The sequence below is a fragment of the Triticum dicoccoides genome, chromosome 7B (assembly GCF_002162155.2).
Source record: "Triticum dicoccoides isolate Atlit2015 ecotype Zavitan chromosome 7B, WEW_v2.0, whole genome shotgun sequence".
Taxonomy (NCBI): Eukaryota; Viridiplantae; Streptophyta; class Magnoliopsida; order Poales; family Poaceae; genus Triticum; species Triticum dicoccoides.
In genome coordinates, this window is record NC_041393.1 from 531,130,644 (window position 1) to 531,137,397 (window position 6,754).

A 6,754-nucleotide genomic window follows, 5' to 3' on the forward strand; every position below is an offset into this window, starting at 1 on the left:
GCCCCCTCCCCTAGGGTTCCCAACCCTAGGCGCAGAGGGGGGCCCAGGCGGGGCACACCAGCCCACCAGGGGCTGGTTCCCCTCCCACTTCAGCCCATGGGGCCCTCCGGGATGGGTGGCCCCACCCGGTGGACCCCCGGGACCCTTCCGGTGGTCCCGGTACAATACTGGTAACCCCCGAAAGTTCCCGATGGCCAAACTCGACTTCCCATATATAATTCTTTACCTCTGGACCATTACGGAACTCCTCGTGACATCCGGGATCTAATCCGGGACTCCGAACAACTTTCGGTTTGTTGCATGCTAATATCTTTACAACCCTAGCGTCACCGAACCTTAAGTGTGTAGACCCTACGGGTTCGGGAGACACGCAGACATGACCGAGACTGCTCTCTGGTCAATAACCAATAGCGGGATCTGGATACCCATGTTGTCTCCCACAAGCTCCTCGATGATCTCATCAGATGAACCACGATGTCGAGGATTCAAGCAACCCCGTATACAATTCCCTTTGTCAATCGGTATGTTACTTGCCCGAGATTCGATCGTCGGTATCCCAATACCTCGTTCAATCTCGTTACCGGCAAGTCACTTTACTTGTACCATAATGCATGATCTTGTGACCAGACACTTGGTCACTTTGAGCTCATTATGATGATGCATTACCGAGTGGGCCCAGAGATACCTCTCCGTCATACGGAGTGACAAATCCCAGTCCCGATCCGTGTCAACCCAACAGACACTTTCGGAGATACCTGTAGTGCACCTTTATAGTCACCCAGTTACGTTGTGACGTTTGGTACACCCAAAGCAATCCTATGGTGCCCGGGAGTTACACGATCTCATGGTCTAAGGAAAAGATACTTGACGTTGGAAAAGCTCTAGCAAACGAACTACACAATCTTGTGCTATGCTTAGGATTGGGTCTTGTCCATCACATCATTCTCCTAATGATGTGATCCCGTTATCAATGACATCAAATGTCCATAGTCAGGAAACCATGACTATTTGTTGATCAACGAGCTAGTCAACTAGACGCTCACTAGGGACATATTGTGGTCTATGTATTCACACATGTATTACAATTTCCGGATAATACAATTATAGCATGGATAAAAGACAATTATCATGAACAAGGAAATATAATAATAATAATCCTTTTATTATTGCCTCTAGGGCATATTTCCAACAGTCTTCTCAAAATAACATGGCTAAAGAAAGTTATCCCTAGAAAATCATATAGTCTGGCTGTTTCTCTATCTTCATCACACAAAGTATTTAATCATGCACAACCCCAATGACAAGCCAAGCAATTGTTTCATACTTTAGTAATCTCAAACCTTTTCAACTCTCATGCAATACATGAGCGTGAGCCATGGACGTAGCACTATATGTGGAATAGAATGGTGGTTGTGGAGAAGACAAAAAAGGAGAAGATAGTCTCACATCAACTAGGCGTATCAACGGGCTATGGAGATACCCATTAATAGATATCAATGTGAGTGAGTAGGGATTGCCATGCAACGGATGCACTAGAGCAATAAATGTATGAAAGCTCAACAAAAGAAACTAAGTGGGTGTGCATCCAACTCACTTGCTCACGAAGACCTAGGGAAATTTGAGGAAGCCCATCATTGGAATATACAAGCCAAGTTCTATAATGAAAAATTCCCACTAGTATATGAAACTGACAACATAGGACACTCTCTATCATGAAGATCATGGTGCTACTTTGAAGCACAAGTGTGGTAAAAAGGATAGTAGCATTGTCCCTTCTCTCTTTTTCTCTCTTTTTTTTATTTGGCCTGTCTCTCTCTCTGTTTTTAAGTCTGAAGTCTCATCCCGACTTGTGGGGAATCATAGTCTCCATCATCCTTTCCTCACTGGGACAATGCTCTAATAATGAAGATCATCACACTTTTATTTACTTACAACTCAAGATTACAACTGAATAATTGGAACAAGATATGACTCTATATGAATGCCTCCGGCGGTGTACCAGGATATGCAATGAATGAAGAGTGACATGTATGGAAATTATGAAGGTGGCCTTTCCACAAATACGATGTCAACTACATGATCATGCAAAGAGCAATATGACAATGATGAAGCGTGTCATATAAACAGAACGGTGGAAAGTTGCATGGCAATATATCTCGGAATGGCTATGGAAATGCCATAATAGGTAGGTATGGTGGCTGTTTTGAGGAAGGTATATGGTGGGTGTATGGTACCGGCGAAAGTTGCGCGGCACAAGAGAGGCTAGCAATGGTGGAAGGGTGAGAGTGCGTATAATCCATGGACTCAACATTAGTCATAAAGAACTCATGTACTTATTGCAAAAATCTACAAGTCATTGAAAACAAAGTACTACGTGCGTGCTCCTAGGGGGATAGATTGGTAGGAAAATACCATCGCTCGTCCCCGACCGCCACTCATAAGCAAGACAATCAATAAATAAAATAGTGCTCCAACTTCATCACAAAGTGGTTCACCATACGTGCATGCTACGGGAATCACAAACTTCAACACAAGTATTCTTTAAATTCATAATCACATAACAATCAAGACTCTAATATGACCACCTCTATATCTCAAAACAATTATCAAGTATCAAACTGATCATAGCATCCAATTCACTTTCTATGATAGTTTTTATTATACCCAACTTGGATGCCCATCATTTTAGGACCAATTTCATAACCATAGCAAATACCATGCTATTCTAAGAGACTCTCAAAATAATATAAGTGAAGCATGAGAGATCAACAATTTCTTCAAAATTAAGCCACCGTCGTGCTCTAAAAAATATAAGTGAAGCACTAGAGCAAAATCTATCTAGCTCAAAAGATATAAGTGAAGCACATAGAGTATTCTAATAAATTCTAATGAAGTGGGATTCTCCCAAAAGTTGTGTACATCAAGGATGATTGTGTTAATCTAAAAAGCAAAGACTAATATCATACAAGATGCTCCAAGCAAAACACATATCATGTGGCGAATAAAAATATAGCTCCAAGTAAAGTTACCGATAGACGAAGACGAAAGAGGGGATGCCTTCCGGGGCATACCCAAGCTTAGGATTTTTGTTATCCTTGAATATCTTGGGGTTTCATTTCATCCCCAAGCTTAGGCTCTTGCCACTCCTTATTCCATAGTCCATCAAATCTTTACCCAAAACTTGAAAACTTCACAACACAAAACTCAACAGGAAATCGCATAAGCTCCGTTAGTGCAAGAAAGAAAAATCACCACATAAGGTACTGTAATGAACACATTATTTATTTATATTGGTGTTAAACCTACTGTATTCCAACTTCTCTATGGTTCATACCCCCCCAATACTAGCCATAGATGCATCAAAATAAGCAAAAAAACACGAAAAACAGAATCTGTCAAAAACAGAACAGTCTGTAGCAATCTGTAACTCTCGAATACTTATGGAACTCTAAAAATCCTTCCAAACTAGGAACTCCTGGGAAATTTGTCTATTGATCTACAGCAAAAATAATCAACACAAAAGCACGTTTATGTGAATTACTAATATTATTTTTGTGCGTGCAAAGTTTCTGTTTTTCAGCAGAATCAAATTAACTATCACCATAGGTTATCCTATAGGTTCTACTTGGCACAAACACTAATTAAAACATAAAAACACATCTAAACAGAAGGTAGAAGAAAAGGTTATTACTAAACAGAGGCAAAAAAACCAAAAAAAATTGGGTTGATAGATTCATAAGGTAATTTGACTATCTTTCTTGGAAAGTTCTCCATGCCTTTCCTTAATGGAAATTGGAATCAAATATTCCCTTCCTTCATATCAATAATTGCACCAATCGTTCTAAGGAAAGCTCTACCAAGAATAATAGGACACGAAAGATTGCAATCTATATCAAGAACGGTAAAATCTATGGGCACATAGTTCCTATTTGCAACAATAAGAACATCATTACTCCTTCCCATAGGTTTCTTAATGGTGGAATCCGCAAGGTGCAAATTTAAAGAGCAATCATCAAGATCATGGAAACCTAGAATATCACATAAAGTTTTCGGAATCGTGGAAACACTAGCACCCAAATCACATAAAGCATAACACACATGATCTTTAATTTTAATCTTTATAGTAGGTTCCCACTCATCATAAAGTTTTCTAGGTATAGAAACTTCCATATTAAGTTTTTCATCATAAGATTGCATCAAGGTATCAACAACATGTTTGGTAAAAGCTTTATTTTGACTATAAGCATGAGGAGAATTTAACACAGATTGCAACAAGGAAATACAATCTACTAAAGAACAATTATCATAATTAAATTCCTTGAAATCCAAGATAGTGGGTTCAATGCTATTTAAAGTCTTGACCTCTCCAATCCCACTTTTACCAAATTTAGCATCAAGATCTAAAAACTCCAAATCATTGGGACGCCTTTTAACTGAAGTTGACTTATCTCCAGTCCCATCATTATTAAGATTCATATTGCAAAACAAACATTTAATAGGGGACACATCAATAACTTTTAGATCTTCATCATTATTTTCATGGAAACTGGAAGAACACGCTTTTACAAAGCAATCTTTCTTAGCACGCAATCTAGCGATTCTTTCTTTGCACTCATCAATGGAAATTCTCGTAGCTTTGAGAGACTCATTGATATCATGCTTAGGAGAAGTAGATCTAAATTTCAAAGAATCAACATCAAGCGAAAGTCTATCAACGTTCCTAGCCAAATCATCAACTTTAAGCAATTTTTCTTCAAGCAAGGCATTAAAATTATTTTGAGAGATCTTAAATTATTTAACACTATTCTCAAAATCAGAGGGCATCTTATTAAAATTACCATAAGAATTATTGTAGGAATTTCCATAATTATTAGAGGAATTACTAGGGAACGGTCTAGGATTAAAGTTTCCTCTATAAGCATTGTTACCAAAATTATTCCTACCAACAAAATTCACATCCATAGAATCATTATTATTCTCAATCAAAGTAGACAAAGGCATATCATTGGGATCAATAGGATCACTCTTAGTAGCAAACAATTTCATAAGTTCATCCATCTTTCCACTCAAAACATTAATTTCTTCTATAGCATGCACTTTTTTACTAGTAGATCTTTCGGTGTGCCATTGAGAATAATTAGCCATAATATTATCAAGGAGTTTAGTAGCTTATCCTAAGGTGATTTCCATAAAAGTGCCTCCCGCGGCCGAATCTAAAAGATTTCTAGAAGCAAAATTCAATCCGGCATAAATTTTTTGTATAATCATCCATAAGTTCAAAGCATGAGTAGGGAAATTGGGAATCATCAATTTCATTCTTTCCCAAGATTGAGCAACATGCTCATGATCAAGTTGTTTAAAATTCATAATATCGTTCCTAAGAGAGATGATCTTAGAGGGAGGAAAATACTTAGAGATAAAAGCATCTTTGCACTTATTCCGTGAACCAATACTATTCTTAGGCAAAGACAAAAACCAGACTTTAAAACAATCTCTAAGTGAAAACGGAAATAACTTCAATTTAACGATATCATTATCCATATCCTTCTTCTTTTACATCTCACACAAATCAACAAAGTTGTTTAGATGGGTAGCCGCATCTTCACTAGGAAGGCCGGAGAATTGATCTTTCATAACAAGATTCAACAAAGCAGCATTGATTTCACAAGACTCAACATCATTAAGAGGAGCAATGGAAGTACTAAGGAAATCATTATGTAGCGACCAGACCTCAAACAGTCTGAGCTCCGTGCATCAGTGTCATCCCTGGATCGGTAATGCTGACACGCACAGTACTCGAAGCAGTACTCGAAGGATTTATAACAGAATAGCAATCACACACTTATTACATCGAATGTCTCAAAGGAGAACTTATTACAATAAATATGGATTAAGGTCATCTAATAACGATAACAGCGGAAGGCTTGAAGATAAGTGAGTCCATTAACTCCAACGGCATCACTGAGTATAAGACCACGACCTAAGGCACCTTACTCGTCATCTGAAAAGTCTGCAACATGAACGTTGCAGCCCAAAAATGGGCCAGCACATGGAATATGCTGGCAATGTAACACATAGAGAGTAATGAACAGAATAGTGCTATCACTACATGCATATATGGCTGGAGGAAAGCCCTATGGTTACTGTTTTGCATAAAGCCAATTTTTTCCTACAGCAAAGGAATAAATTTCATTTAACTATCATAGTGGTTGTTAAACATTGAGAAGGTTCCTCCAACTCAATCCCAATTAAGTAACATCATTAGCCCAACAAGATTAAATTAAGTAACATGGTGAGATTCACATGATAATCCAGGTACTAGATACTCAAAACGTCCATAATCGGGGACACGGCTAACCATGATTAGTTTGTACACTCTGCAGAGGTTTGCGCACTTTTCCCCGCAAGACTCGATCGCCTCCATTGGATTTCTCACACTACATGATGTTTGAGAAACGGATGACCGAGACACAGTCTTTCAGAAGCATTAACTCTCTACTCTGGGTAGACAATACCACCTACAACCCACTACATCTGCTAGTCTACCTCTTCAAGAGCTCACGCAACTTAATCAACTATGCTAGAGCCCATAGTAGCTTGCGGCTGCACATGGAATTTTTCTAGCATGAATAATCTCATGATCCCTTTGAGCCTGGGTGGCGATCCATAGGAGAATCACATGGTACCCCGGGATTTCCAAAAATATAGGCAAAACACTGGGTTCCCCAGGTGCCTCAATCCACCCAGATGTGAA